The sequence below is a fragment of the Canis aureus genome, chromosome 3 (assembly GCF_053574225.1).
Source record: "Canis aureus isolate CA01 chromosome 3, VMU_Caureus_v.1.0, whole genome shotgun sequence".
Lineage (NCBI taxonomy): Eukaryota > Metazoa > Chordata > Mammalia > Carnivora > Canidae > Canis > Canis aureus.
The window spans coordinates 49419689-49435431 of NC_135613.1; the positions used below are offsets into that span (position 1 = coordinate 49419689).

Here is a 15743-nt window from a genome sequence, read left to right on the forward strand (position 1 = left end):
ATATTACATAATGAAATACGTCAACATTTGAAATATCTGTTTAATTCCGTAAACCAATATTTTCCAAATGACCAATACACAATGTTACAAAATCATTCATGAATGTAATATTTAAAGTACAAGACAATCCAATAAATGTTTAATGTGATAGAATATGAAAAGTTCATTGATCTGGTTTGAGATCCTACACAGAATGAATCTTTCAAAAATTGCTACTTGTCTAGTTTGGGTATGGTATCAAAGAATAACTACAATTATCTAAAAAGGCTATTAAAATACCCCCTCTCTTTTCCAAATACATATCTGCATGAGATCAGCTTTTCTTCATAAACTTCAATCAAAACAATATATTGCAAGACTGAATGCAAAAGCAGATTTGAGAATAAAGCTATCTGTAAGCCAGATATCAAAGAGGTTTGCAAAGATGTAAAACAATGCCACTCTCTCATGGTTTTGTTTTATTCCAGAAAAGTTACTTATAAAAATGTCACTTATATTAGCATAGTTTATATTATTTTTACATGACTTAGTATCTTTAAAATGTCCTTTGTAGTATCTAATATGGTAAATAGCAACATATCTAACCCACATAAGCAAAAGCTCTTTGGAGTCTTAAATAATTTTAAGGGTATAAAGGATATTTTCTTATGATTTATTTATTTATTTGAGAGAGAAGGGGAGCAGGAGGAGGGGCAGAAGGAGAACAGGTACCCTGACATGGGGCTCCATCCCAAGACTCCGGGATCATGACCTGAGTTGAAGGCAGATATTTTAATGGACTGAGCCATGCAGGTGGCCCCTAAAGGATTCTTGAGACCCAAAAGTTTGATGACCACTGGCCTAGAGAATTAAATCACCTTTAGATCGACAATCATTAGTGACCTAGAGAGGCCAGTCACACCCAGGTCCATGCACACACTCCTGGAGAATCTGCCCCTACTTAAGCTGAGGCTTTGATGCAATATTTACATCAAGTGAACTCCCCTGGTGCACAAGGGATGTACCACTTAGATCCCTCTCCAAGAATGTGGAATTGAGAACTGGCAGCTATAGAGAACTGAGTTGCAAAGCGGCCAGAGTAGGAGTCAAGGTGAGCCAAAGCATGTGCCAGAAAGATTACAGATCAAGTAGAGAATGCCAGTCTAGATACAGGCTAGAGTAGACTTGCAGAGACAAGTGGAGCCAAGAAACCTTGCAGGCCCCAGAGACACAGCAGCACCCGCCTTGGCTCCTTAGTCTTTGCTCCAGGGTCAGTTCCCATGAGAAGCTGCTATACTCCTTTCCTTGACCTTGGATACATAGTCTTACAGTAAATCCTCCTTTACTTAATATAGATGAGTAAGTTTTTATTTCTTAGAATCAGAGCTCAAGTTAAATCCTAAAATAACTATACAAACTTGGAAAAAAAACAAATGTCATGTCCATCGAGTAATGAATGGATAACCAAAATCAGGTATATCCATACAAGGGAAACTTATTCCACCAAAAAAAAAAATGAAGTACTGATACACAGTACAACTTAGACAAACTCTGAAAACATTATGCAAAAGTAAAAGAAGCCAATCATAAAAGTCCACACTTTGTATGATTCCTTTCATCTGAAAGCCCAGAATAGGCAAAGCTATAGGACAGAAAATAGATGAATGGCTGCTTAGGGATGGTAGGATGGGGATGGAGGAATAACAAGTAATGGGCAAGGTATATGGGGCTTCTTTTGTTTTTACTGCAGTAGAGTATACAGAAACTTTACCCTTTTAAGGGCATAACTGTGGGGCATCATTTATATTCACATTGTCATACAACTATCAGCACCATCCATCTTCAGAACTTGTTCATCTTCCCCAACTAGAATTCTATATCCATTTCACACTAACTGCTCATTCCCCCTCCCATCTGCCCCTGGCAACTACCATTCTACTTTCTGTCTCCACGAATCAGACGATGCTAGGAAACCTCATATAAGTGGAATTAAACAATATCTGTCCATCTGTGATTGGAAAATTTCACTTAGCACAATGTCCCCAAGGTTTATACAAGTGGCACCATATATCAAAATTATCTACCTTTTTAGGGGTGAATAATATTCCATTGTATTGGAGTTTCTTTTTGAGGTGATAAAAATGTTCTAAAATTGACTGTAATGATGTTTGCACATATCTCTAAATATACTAAAAACCACTGAATCGTGTACCTTAAATGGATGAATTGCATGATACGTGAATTGTATCTTAATAAACCTGTTTTTTAAAAATTACCAATCCAAAAACAAACAAAACTATACAAAGCAACCACAAGGTTTAAAAATGATTACTCAGGGGTGGCTGGTGGGATCAGTCAGAAGACCAAGTGATTCCTGATCTTTGAGTTTTGAGTTTGAGCCCCACATTAGGTATAGAGATTACAAAAAAAAAAAAAAAAAAATCAAATTTAAAGTTTAAATAAAAGTAAAAATGAGCCTGGTTACTTCCCCCGCTGGACTTGTCCCACCGTTTGGTCCGCGGGGCTGGCGCTTTCTGAGAAATGGGACGGGGGCAGGAGGAGCGGGCTTAAAAAAAAAAAAAAAAAAAAATATGATTGTGTAGCAGTCCAAGTTATTAACATATGCCACATTCATGGATTCTAATACCCACATATGTCCATATCTTAATTACTCTAAAGTCAATATGTATCCTACAATCAATGGCATTTTATAGTGTAACTAGTAGCATTTTTTATTCTTAGTGATAAATAACATTATCTTAAAAGCAAAGACACCTTTTTGCTGAGATACAGTATTGGAGACTACATCCAATAAGTCTGGTTTCTACCTAAATTTTCCTACGGAGAGCTCACATTACAGAAATTACTATTGCTTTTTTTTCCCTTTAATTTGTTCCTGGACTCTTAAGGTAAAATTTTTTTAAAAACTGGGGCACTGGGGATCCCTGGGCGGCTCAGTGGTTTGGCGCCTGCCTTTGGCCCAGGGCGCATCCGGGAGTCCCGGGATCAAGTCCCACGTCGGGCTCCCTGCATGGAGCCTGCTTCTCCCTCTGCCTGTGTCTCTGCCTCTCTCTCTCTCTCTATGTCTATCATGAATAAATAAATAAAACCTTAAAAAAAAAAAAAAAAGTGGGGCACCTGGGTGGCTCAGCTGGTTAAGCATCTTCCATCGGCCCAGGTCATGATCCCAGGGTCCTGGGATCAAGCCCCACATCAGGCTCCCTGCTCAGCAAAGAGTCTGCTTCTCCCTCCTCTGCCCTTTCCCCCTGCTTGGGATCTCTCTCTCTCTCTCACACACTTTCTTTCAAATAAATAAATAAAACCTTTTAAAAAAAATAATAAAGTAAGGACCTTAATATTCTCAAAGTGACAATATACCCTGAGATCCTTCAAAAGAACAGGTTAACATTTACAGTACTTTCATAAAGCCTAAAAGAAATACATATACAAACTAAGGACAGAAGACATCCTAAGCACAATTCCAAAAACATAAACAGTAAGACTGATATCTTGGACTTATAAAATATATATGTATATTTATTTTTCGGTACAGCAAAGATTCCTCAAAACAGCAAACTACATACTAGAAGAAATAGGGGCACTTGGGGTAGCTCAGTTGACAGAGCATGCAACTTTTGATCTCAGAGTTGTGAGTTCAAGCCCCACATAAATATGAAAAAAAATGACAGAAATATGGGATTAACAAAGGAAAGAAAATTAATGACATCAATTTCATCAGTAGTCACAGAAAAATAAAATCATTTTTCCCAAATTGGCAAAATATTAAAAATAATACCTAGTAATGGTGAAGGTTTGGAGGAAAAAAAAAAAACATTCTTTAAAAAATTTTATTTATTTGAAAGAGAGAGAGAGTGAAAGACAGTGAGAGCTAAAGAGAGCATGAGTAGGGAAGAGAGGGGAGAGGCAGGCTCCCCACTAAGCAGAGAGCCCAATGTGAGACTGGATCCCAGGACTCTGGGGTCATGACCTCAGCAGAAGACAGATGGTTAACTGACCGAGCCACCTGGGTGCTTCATGCTGCCATTCTTCTTTAGTGAGCAATCTGTACCCATTTTATATACACACCAATAGGGGATCCCTGGGTGGCACAGCGGTTTGGCACCTGCCTTTGGCGCAGGGCGCGATCCTGGAGACCCGGGATCGAGTCCCACATCGGGCTCCCGGTGCATGGAGCCTGCTTCTCCCTCTGCCTATGTCTCTGCCTCTCTCTCTGTGTGTGACTATCATAAATGAATTAAAAAAAAAAATTATATACACACCAGTAGTCTGTAAAAGAGTGTTTTTTTTTGGGGGGGGGGCACCTGGGTGAGGGCTCAATAGGTAGAGCATCTGTCTTCAGCTCAGGTCATGATCTCAGGATACAGCCCGGAGTCAGGCTCCCTGCTCAGCTGCTCACCTGCTCACCGGGGAGTCTGCTTCTCCCTCTCCCTCTACTCCGCCCCCTCTCCCAGCTCATGCTCTCTCTTAAATAAATAAAATCTTTAAGAAGAATGGCAATATACACCATGAGCCTTGAAAATACACATATCCTCTACCATAGCAATTCTACTTCTAGGAATTCATTTGATTATTCACTACAGAGATACCCAAAGATGAATGCCTGAGAACGTTCCTCAAGGAATTGTCCTAAACATCCAATACATTAGCTTAGAAAATAGTTTTTTAAAAGATTTAGCTAATGGGAAATTTTATGTAGAGTATATCACAGAAAGTCCACATATGTGAGAACATTTTGTCTTATAAATGTTATGTATATAACATTTCTATCCAATTTTTCAAGTGTGTCTATCATATCTTCACAAGATTTTAAAAACCAAAGGCAGAAATGTCATATATTCAACAAATATCTATTGAGGAGTACACTACTATGTGCCAGCATGGTTCTCCATCCTGGCATAGAACGGTGACTAAGATAGGCCATCTTATTGTGAAATGACATAGACAATAAATAATCACGAGATAGTATGATGAAGTGCTATAGACAAAACAGGACGGGACAGAAGGGATAAGGGAGACATTTCTGATGGGGTCATCAGAGAAAGCCAATCTCAGCTAGGATGACCCTATGCCCTGATTTCCTGAAACAGACCCAACTTACAGCTATTGGCCCAGTGCAATTATTAATTATGCTCCATTTCCTTCTCAAAACTGTCCCAGTTTGGGTATCAAATTATATTCTAAGATGACTTTTGAGACAAAGCTTGAAAGAGGAGAAGGAAGAGCTAGCTAGCCTGGAACGGATAAGAGCAATCCTTGGAGAGGAACCACAGAAGCCCTACTAAGGTAAACCAAAGAGGCCTAAGGAGAATGAGAGAGGGTGGTCAGGGTACAGACCAGAGGATGGGCAGGGGTAATCAGCCTGTGCATTTGCTGGTACATGTTTTAAAACTGAAATGTATCTCCCTCTGTATTCTGAATTTTAATCCCTTTTCTACCTTTATGTCACAAATATTTTCTTCCAGAATTCATCGTTGGTTTCACATTTCTAAAGACCTTCTCTACCCCAAATTTAAAAAATATATTCTCGGGCAGCCCCGGTGGCACACCGGTTTGGCACTGCCTGCAGCCTGGGGTGTGATCCTGGAGACCTGGGTTCGAGTTCCACATCGGTCTCCCTGCATGGAGCCTGCTTCTCCCTCTGCCTGTATCTCTGCCTCTCTGTGTGTGTGTGTCTATGAATAAATAAATAAAATCTTTAAAAAAATAAAAATTAAAAATTAAAAAATATATTCTCTACATTCCCCTCTTTCCTTCAAGGTGATTATATATAAATATATATATATATATTTAGCTCTTTAATCACCTAAATTTCTTTTCTAAAAAATGGTAAGGTAGGGATCTAGTTGTATTTTCTTTACTAGTTAATAGTAAATTATCCCAACAAAACCCTTATTGAATATATCTATCTTTCCACGTTGATCTGAAATACCATCCTCATTACAACCCAGCAATTTTGACACATACTCTAAAGATAAACACACATCCTGTACTTACATACAAAAGGTATTTATTGCAGCAATGCAATATGCCGCACATTAAAACTACTTGGTCAGCTTTCCCCTCCTATAAACCTGCATGTGCTCCAGGTAGAAGGGGAAAAGCACTGACGTTCCTGGTGGTGATGGTATTTGTTTTTGAAAACAGGTATTATTTTGTATGATTTTAGAGCTTTTAAAAGTACCCACGGAATACAAAGAAAAAAGCTTCTCACCCTGGCTCCCCAGCTTCTACTCATTGTCCTTCCAGAAGGCAACCAAAATTACTAGTTTCTAAAATATCCTTTAGAAATATCCTACACACACACACACACACACACACACACACACACACACAATTCCCCCGCTACACAAATGGTAGCATAGTAGATATATACTGTTCTATATAGCCTTTTATTATTTAATCTTTCTCAATCAATATACCAATCATTCTCATGAGGCCATAGTGCTTCTTCATTTTTTCTACTGCTGCAGAGTATTTCACATGAGTGTTCACAATATTTTATAAATGTTTTCCAAGTAATTATACTCTGCACCCCTAAGAGATGTCTACATGATCTGGGGTGCCTGCTGGCTCAGTCAATGCAGCATGCAACACTCGATCTCAGGATTTTAAGTTCGAACCCCACACTGGGTGCAGAGATTGCTTAAAAAAACTTAAGGAAAAAAAAAAAGAAATGCTTACATGATCTATCTCTGAGGTCTCCTCCCAACTCAGACATCTTAAGTAAATAAAGCTATAAATGGAATGGAGAGGCAAAAGGAAAGATCTTAGCTCAAGGTCATCCAATTTTTTTCCAACACTGGTCTATATGAAGAGACATCCATGTAGTACTGGTGGTGTTTGTGTTTTTTTTAATTTTCAGCAATGATGAGTCCTGAGTTTAAAACCTATATTCAATTTCACTCAAATATGATTTGTCCGTGTTTCCCTCTTGCCAGGAATCCTTCATGATATCCTAGTTTTGTGATGTGATTTTAAGAAGTTTAACCTGAATATCACAAAAATAAAATAGAGTCAGGTATTATCAGCCCAATGCAGGTGGCAAAAAAATATCAGCAAAATCAGAGATTAGCCCTTGCTGGTATACAAATTTATGAATCAAAGCAGGCTCGACTCCTGGCCACAAGAGGGGCAGCTTGGACACTACTAGGACTTCCTCAAAACTTACTCATGACACACACAGTAATAGTTAAGAGCAATGGCTGTTTGTTTTTTACCAGATTCTTTCCTCAAACATCTTACGTGGAAGCCAAATGTATAAAATCCACAGAGGAGAAAAACTCCTCTTCAGTGAGAATGGGGACCCTCCCAAGCTACCTCTTTAGTACCCCCGAACCAAGTCCTGTCTTCTGCCCTCACTCTAGTCAGGGCTCACCAAGACAAAGGAATCCAGTTTCAAGTTAAGGCTGAAGGGGAAAAGGAAACCTTAAATGGCAGTTTCAAATTCTGAGTTCAGTCTTTAGCATGAAAACTCATCACCTCAGGGTTAGTTACATTCTTCACTCATGAAATAGAAAAATCCCGTGAAATGTTTAAGAAACCCAGTTAAGGTTTTATGCACAACCCCTCCATGTCATAAACATGAATAACAGCATAATAGGATAAGAATATATTAAATGCCATTATTACACGTGAAAAGGGCACATTTCATCTGAACTTTTTTTTTCCTTTGAAGAGGGAGTGGGGAGGGGGAGAAAGATAGAGAGAATCTTAAGCAGGCTCCGTACTCAGTGCAGAAACCAATGTAGGGGGTCGATCCCACGACCCCTGAGATCGTGACCTAAACTGGAATCAAGAGTTGGATGCTTATCACACTAAGGCACCAATGCGCCCCACATTTCATCTGAATTTTATGAATAAACTTCAAACTAGCCTTCTATATTTTGTAAACAGGCAATAAAATACAGTAAAATGAAATTGGTCTACTTAAATTATGTTTTGAATCTTCCCATCTTAAAGTAAAAAAAGACATCTATCAATTTACTCAACAGGAAACTCCACTTGCAACAACAAAATTTCCTATGTAATCCTCAAAAAAAAAAAAAAAAAAAAATCCAATCCCCTCTCACTAGGAACTCCTGGCTTTTGGCCTACAATCTTTGCATAACCAAAATGTACTTGGATAGGTTTTCAAGGTGGCCTAAGCTATCTTGGAAAAAATAGCTAAAAATATACTTCACTGTGTAGGGACTGCAAATGCCTCTTCAGATAAGCAAGAATGAATCCACCAAGGGTCACAACAGAGGGGAAGCCCATATTTTACCAAAGCAGAAAAAGGACCCTACAAAATACACAATTCAATTTTCTTTTAAATAATCAAAAAATAAAAACTTTTGATACAAAAGTATGGGATAGGAGAATGGCTTCTATGACACTGCAGATGACAAAATATTAGTTATTAAATGGAGACAAATCAGGTCACACTAATTCTCATAAAGCAGCGCTGTTCTAGTCCAAATCCAAAAGTATTTTAAACAAGGAGAGGCCTCAGACTCTCTAGACTGGCCATGACTTAAAGAAAGCGGACCTCTTGGGGTACCTAGGTGGCTCAGTGCGTTAAGCATCTGTCTTCGGCTCAGGTCACGATCGTGGGGTCCTGAGATCGAGCCCAAGTTCGGCTCCCTGCTCAAGCAGGGAGTGGGCTTCTCTCTCTCCCTCTCCCCCTCCCCCACTTTGTGTGTATGCACTCTCTCTATATAAAACTATATTAAATAAAATATTTTTAAAAAAAGAAAGCGGACCTCCTGAGCCCATCTCAGAGGCCAGTCTCCAGCAAAGACCCTAGAAATCACCTTAGTGGATTCCGCAGTTTTTAAGAAGTCAAAGAGGTGTTGAACTGGACTAGATTTCTCCTGTAAAATAAACTAAAGCATTCTTCCCTTAAACAAAGAAACAAACAAAGAGCTACTCTAGGGAAATGCCATTAACACGGCATTTATTTTACTTGGAGGCTCTTTCAACATTACTACATCTCACTTAGAAGGCAGATGAATGGGAACTAAAGAAAAAAGGCATTTCAGGTTCAACTATCCCACCTCCAATCAACTATGATATTGAAAGAAATACATTAAAGGCATAATTGTTTGATTAATCTAAGAATACTGACATTCAATAAACAACTCTTGAACTTAGAAAACAAAAAATGCTGCTTTCACTGTAGATGAAGTGAGAAACAAGTTTCCCAAGACAGCAGTAGCAGACAACAACACAACTGAGTGCTCTGTGGTACAGCTGCACTATACTGAACTAATTCTCTGGGCAATATTCACTCCAGCAACTAAAAGAAATGAATATATTTCAGAATTAATAGATAAGACAACACCTATGGGGAATAATTTTTAAAGTTACCATTTATCGAGCCTCTGTTATGTAATAGGCAGTATGGTCTGCAAGGAGCTCATCTAAAGCACTAGTTCCATTATCATCCCTAATGAAGGCTTTTGAGAGCTAAGTAACTTCCCCAAGGTAATTTTTTTTTTAAACTCAGAGACAGATCTCTTAGAGATCATATTGTGCTGCTTCCCTTTGACCCACTAACAGAGGTTGCTAAAGGTTATGAAGACTATTTCTAAGGCATATACCACAATAAGGTGGAAGAAAAGCAACTGACTTAACATTTATTGAATTCTATACAAAAAAGCCATCAGACGCACGTGAGGGCAGGGACCATCTCTGTTTTGCTCACAAGGCCTCCCAATCACCTAACAGTGCTTAGCTCCCAAAAACACCCATTCCAACAGCAAGTCCTATTCTTCTGGATGCCCATCCCAAGCTTCCCATGCTTCTCCATCTCCATTACCCCACACTCACCTCTTGCTACAAGAAACCTCTAACTGGACTTCCCACTTCAATACTTTTCTTTACTTAAAAAGTCATATGATCTTTTTAAGCCATAAATCAGAACATGTCACTCTTTAAGGTTAAGACACCCTGGGGGCTACCACGGACTTCAAATAAAATCCCAACGACTCACTCTGGCCCACAAGGCCCCACCTGATCTGGCCTGCTTCCTCTTCTGATTGCTCAGTAGGCCCCAGCAACATGAGCTTCCTTCCAGTCCCTTCATCCTGCGCCAAGACCTGCCTTGCCTCAGGCCTTTGTCCTTCTTTACTCTCCGCCTGGAATGCTCTTCCTGGCTCATTTAAGGGGCTGACTCCTCGTGTAACTTTTACCGTTTCAGTGCAAATGTCATCTCAGAAATGCCTTGTCCAACCACCCTAGGTGGGTTCCCATCAGTTACTCTTAACCACATAAACCTTTCTGTTCCTTTGTAAATTAATCATAACCTGAAATGGATTTTATTTCATTATACTGTCTTCCCCCACTAGAATATAAACTGATTCCCTACTGTATTTCTTGAACAAAAGAAGAAATGGATAGAACTTATTTGGAAAGTTTGAAGTACTGAAGAACATAAAAACGTCTATCTGAACAAAAAGAGAGGAAGTACTTAAAGTCAATCTTCCAAAATTAACCTATAAATTCAGTATTTCCAATCAATATTCAGCATTCCCCATAAAAATCTCAGCAAGATGTCTTACTGAGCTTCACAGAATAATGCTACAATTCAGCTAGGAGAATACATGGACCAGAATTGTCAAAGTCTGAAAAAAAAAGAGTAGTTAACAGGTAACTAACTCTATCAGCTTTAAAATTATAAAACACGGGTTCCTGGGTGGCACAGTTGGTTAAGCATCCAACTCTTGGTTTCAGCACAGATCATGGTGAAATCAAGCCCCCCATCAGTCTGCACATTCAGCTCTGCTTGGGAGTTCTCTCTTCCTCTTCCTCTGCTCACCATTGTCCCCTCCTCCCCCCCATGTGTGTCTATGCATGCCCATGTGCATGTATGTATACACACTCACTGAAATAAGTAAATCTTTTTTAAAAATAGTGAAATTATAAAACAACAGCAATTTAAAGGATATGAGATCAAAAACATAGTAAATTAGAATCAGTTCCAAACATAATTAGTAAGTGACAAAAGTTGCAAATCTAATCAGTGGGGCAAAAGATGAATTATTCACTAAGTGGTGCTCACAAAACTGGCTATCTGGGGGAGAAAATATGTACATATATATTTCCCCAAAATATATCTCTACTTCACTCCCCATACCAGAAATAAATTCCAGATGGATCAAAAAAATTTAGACGTGAAAAAATAGGAAAGAAAAGAAAAGAAAAAAAGAAAGAAAGAAAATAAATAAGTATTTGGTCGCCTGGCTCAGTCAGTTGGGCATCTGCCTTTGGCTCAGGTCATGGTCCCAGGGTTCTGGGATCAGGTCCTGCAGCAGGCTCCATGCTCAGCATTGTCTGCTTTTCTGTCTCCCTCTGCCTCTCCCCTGCTTATTCTCTCTCTCAAATAAAATCTTTCTATTATTTTTTAAAGATTTTATTTATTTATTCATGAGAGAGACAGAGAAGTAGAGACATAAGCAGAGGGAGAAACAGGCTCCATGCAGGAAGCCTGATGTGGGACTCGATCCCAGGACTCCGGGATCACACCCTGAGCCAAAGGCAGACAGACGTTCAACTGCTAAGCCACTCAGGGGTCCCAAATAAAATCTTTTTTAAAAAATAAAGTATTCAATTAGAATCTGGGTACTTCTTTGTCTTAAAAATAAAAAGAGGGATCCCTGGGTGGCGCAGCGGTTTGGCGCCTGCCTTTGGCCCAGGGCGCGATCCTGGAGACCCAGGATCGAATCCCACATCAGGCTCCCGGTGCATGGAGCCTGCTTCTCCCTCTGCCTGTGTCTCTGCCTCTCTCTCTCTCTCACTGTGTGCCTATCATAAAAAAAAATAAAAATAAAAAGAGGTATATGGTCAAAAGTCTTCCTCTCATTTAAGTACACCTCAATCACTCAGTTCTTACAACAGCCAAAGTTACCAGTTCCTTGGATTTCATTTCAGAAATATCCTATAGCATACAAGTAAATATGTCAATATTCCTCTTCCTCTTAAAACAAGTAATAGCATGCTATACAGTAATATTCCTCACTTTATTTCAGTTTAATAGATGAGTGAATATTTTAAATTTTAGAGTAAGGACGTCTTTTCTAAGTAGAGCATGAAACCCAGAAGCCACATATAGACTACTAATGAAAACAGCTAACATTTATTATTTACTTACTACGTGTCAGCCACTGCACTACATGTTATTTTACATTATCTCCAATCTAAAAATAAGGAAACTAAAGCTTAGAGAGGTTAGGTAATGTGCCCAAGGTCACAAGACCCACAGAGCAGGGATGAATATATCTGACTGCATAGTAACACAAAAGAGGAGTACCTCACTCCTGTAAGTGTCCAACTCTTGATTTTGGCTCAGGTCATTGCCTCCAGGTTGTGAGACTGAGCTTCCGTTTGCTGAGCACTAAGCCTGCTTAAGATTCTCTCTCCTTCTCTCTGCCCCTCCCCCATGCATCTCTCTTTCTCTCTGCCTATAATTCACCCCGCTTGCGCTCTTTGTCAAATAAATAAAATCTTTTTAAAACACACACACCCACATTGGGCTCCCTGCATGGAGCCTGCTTCTCCCTCTGCCTGTGTCTCGGCCTCTCCCTCTTCTCTCTCTCACGAATAAATAAATAAAAATTTAAAAACAACAACAACAACAACCACACACACAAAAGAACAGCTGTGCGTGGGGGATGGGGAGTGTACAGGTGTGAAAACAGTGAATACCTTAATATATAAAGAGCTCTTCAGATCTGAAAAAAACCAAGAACTCCATAAAAAAAATGCCAAAAGCAGCAATTCATAAAAGAAATACAACTCCCCTCATAAAAAAATTCCATAAAGGCTAATTAGAATCACTTACCCCCCTACTTTTTATTGTCAAATGTTTTCATTTCTAACATCCAGTACTGGCCAGGGTTTGGGGCATACTGATACACTTGTTATCAATATCTTTCCAAACGTACACTATTCAGATAATAGCAACTCCACTTCTGGAATCTATCCTACAAAGCTGCTTGCACAAGTATACAAAATAAATACAAATAAATAATTCACCTCAGCTTTGTATTTCTGAAAAAACAAAACAACAAAAATCACTAGTAGCTGTAAATTATTTAAATCATGGTATTTTCATAAACAAAATACTATGTGGCCATTAGTGATAGAAGTAGCTCTAGGGATCCCTGGGTGGCGCAGCGGTTTGGCGCCTGCCTTTGGCCCAGGGCGCGATCCTGGAGACCCGGGATCGAATCCCACGTCGGGCTCCCGGTGCATGGAGCCTGCTTCTCCCTCTGCCTGTGTCTCTGCCTCTCTCTCTCTCTCTCTCTCTCTCTCTGAGACTATCATAAATAAATAAAAATTAAAAAAAAAAGAAGTAGCTCTAAATACACCAACATAGAAGAGTTGTACATAAAAGAACAATATGTTACAATCCTATAATACAGGAAATTACACACACCAAAAAAGATCTGAATATGCAACAAACACTTAGAAGATTATATCTAGGAAGTGGTACTTTCAATTTCTTTATATACTACTATATTGTACTTCTGTAAAACACATATTACTTATAATAGATGATAGACAAAGATTCTAAAATAACACATCCTCCTTCACTCAGTAAAATGGTTTTGTGTGAATATACAAAATTCTTTTCACCTTCTCCTCCTGCTCTGTTCAGTTCCCTCCTCCCCTGTCTCCCTCCCTTTTCCCCCCAACACATACACACCCACACACATAGAGTTAATGGACTATATACTCCCTACATCTGGTATATTTACACTGTGTATACTTTAGGCTGTAACTCCTAGAAAGCACAAGTTTTGGGTTAATTCCAAATACATAAAAGTTATTGTAATTCAAAACTGAATTAAAAGAACCTAATCAAAAGTAATACAAAGTTAAACTTCTTTGAACAGGAGCTCAAAGACACGATGATTACAATTTAAAACAAATATTCCAAGTTATTAAAATCTATACTCTATTGCCAGAGGAAATGGACTGCCTAAAACAGATTACTCTGACTCTAAACTATGACGACAAAAATGTCAGAGAGGAATCTGTCAGTTAAATACAAGTATGGGGGGGGGGAGAGGTGAACTGTAACCAGAAAGGTGACCCTCAAAACAAAACGAAGTGTCAAATTTTCCTAGAAAAATGTACCCTAAACTTATTCTGGTTTGATATCAGTTTATTAATATATAACCAAACCAAACCAAACCAAAACAAAATACCCAACCCAAGTGTTATTCCTCAGGTGACACTGGGAGGAGGGGAAGGGGGGGAGGGAATTAAAGTAATTTGGTCATCCTGACTTTTCCTTTGCTCTTGACTAAAGATTTAATTTCTGATGTAAAACTAATCAGTATTATTCTTTCAAAGGGAACTAACCCTTCAAAGGTATTCTTCAATAATCCTATAAACAAACTACCTCATATTCCTAATTCACAATTTTTTCCTGCCACTGAAACTACTCCAAAATCCCCTGTAATGTGTAATGTGCCCAAGGTCACAAGTCCCACAGAGTAGGGTTGAATATATATATTCTTGTTCTAACATTATCTGGAAATACAGTCAGATAAACCAATTCCATCTTTACTTTCTCATTCCCCCAAAATCTCATTAGGCTGACAAAAATATTTTCTTAAATGCTTTAATAACTGACAAATTATCAGTGTCTCACTGACAATGGTAAATTTCTGTTTTGAAATTAACATGAACTATTCATCAAGTTTCCAAAGGGTGTATCAACCAGCTTTTTCCAACATGGGCACCAAGTAATTCTAGCAGCTAGGTTTTTTATGCATTTGACAAGTTTCTATTACACACTTTCCTGGGTGCAGTGTTATTCTAGGAATATGAGCAGACATGAGATACAGACATGCCCACAACGGGCTTATGGTCTAGCGGAGATTAAATAGATATGTATATAAATAAATAAATGTGGTATTATAAGAGGCATAAGAAAATCATTAAGGACTCCCAAAGTGAGAAATATGTATCTCTGGAGAAGAGGGAATAGGAGGAAGACTTTCTAGCTAAAGTAGTATGTGACTAAACCCTCAAAAAATAGGGTTTAGATGTAGATTTCAGAAGAGTAAGGCACATTAAGCTAAATAGGCATATTATCTAACAGCCCAAATGGAATAAATATGACACACTCAGTACTCATGTAAGGATATCAGGTGAAAAGAACGATACGCTTCTTTCTTTAAAATAAATTTTATGGGTATGCCTGGGTGGCTCAGTGGTTGAGCATCAGCCTTTGGCTCAGGACCTGATCCTGGATTCCCAGGATCGAGTCCCACATTGGGTTTCTTGCATGGAACCTGCTTCTCCTCCCTCTGCCTGTGTCTCTGTCTCTCTCTGTCTCTCACGAATGAATAAATAAATAAATAAAGTCTTAAAAAATAAAAAATAAATAAATTTTATGGCATAAGTACATATAGAAAACTAATACATGTGTGCTTTTCAACACAGCATTAATACAGTTCATATTCATGCTATTTATCTAATCTTCTAACAAATGAAGTCTCTCATATACTTAAAAAAAAAATCCAGAAGGTTGAAAGTAAATGAAGTAAGCAATAGCTAAATTATAAAATAACCTGTTTGGATCTCAGAGGTTCCTAACCATCAACTTAATACAATTTCTACTATTGTAATACTTCAATTCCATGAAATATCGCTAGGTCCAGACAACCTCAAAGACATTTTTGTTTAAGAAGATAATCATGATACATTAAGAATGAAGGAACCAGGGTGCCTGGGTGGCTCAGTCGGTT

General features: G+C 38.6%; 1 protein-coding gene across 20 annotated transcripts in view; it reads right to left on the reverse strand.

Annotated features, from left to right (window-relative positions):
* Positions 1 to 15743, reverse strand: part of NCOR1 (nuclear receptor corepressor 1) — a 149551-nt gene that overhangs the window by 129958 nt on the left and 3850 nt on the right. The window lies entirely within an intron of this gene.